Here is a 261-nt window from a genome sequence, read left to right on the forward strand (position 1 = left end):
TCTGTTTCTATCAGTGTAAAGAAGAACCCTCTGGATCTATCAGTGTAAAGAAGAACCCTCTGGTTCTATCAGCGTAATGAAGAACCCTCTGGTTCTATCAGTGTAAAGAAGAACCTCTGGTTCTATCAGCGTAATGAAGAACCCTCTGGTTCTATCAGTGTAATGAAGAACCTCTGGATCTATCAGTGTAAAGAACCTCTGGATATATCAGTGTAATGAAGAACCCTCTGGTTCTATCAACGTAAAGAAGCACCCTAGAAC

This window comes from Salvelinus sp. IW2-2015, unplaced genomic scaffold (assembly GCF_002910315.2).
Source record: "Salvelinus sp. IW2-2015 unplaced genomic scaffold, ASM291031v2 Un_scaffold2411, whole genome shotgun sequence".
Classification (NCBI taxonomy): domain Eukaryota; kingdom Metazoa; phylum Chordata; class Actinopteri; order Salmoniformes; family Salmonidae; genus Salvelinus; species Salvelinus sp. IW2-2015.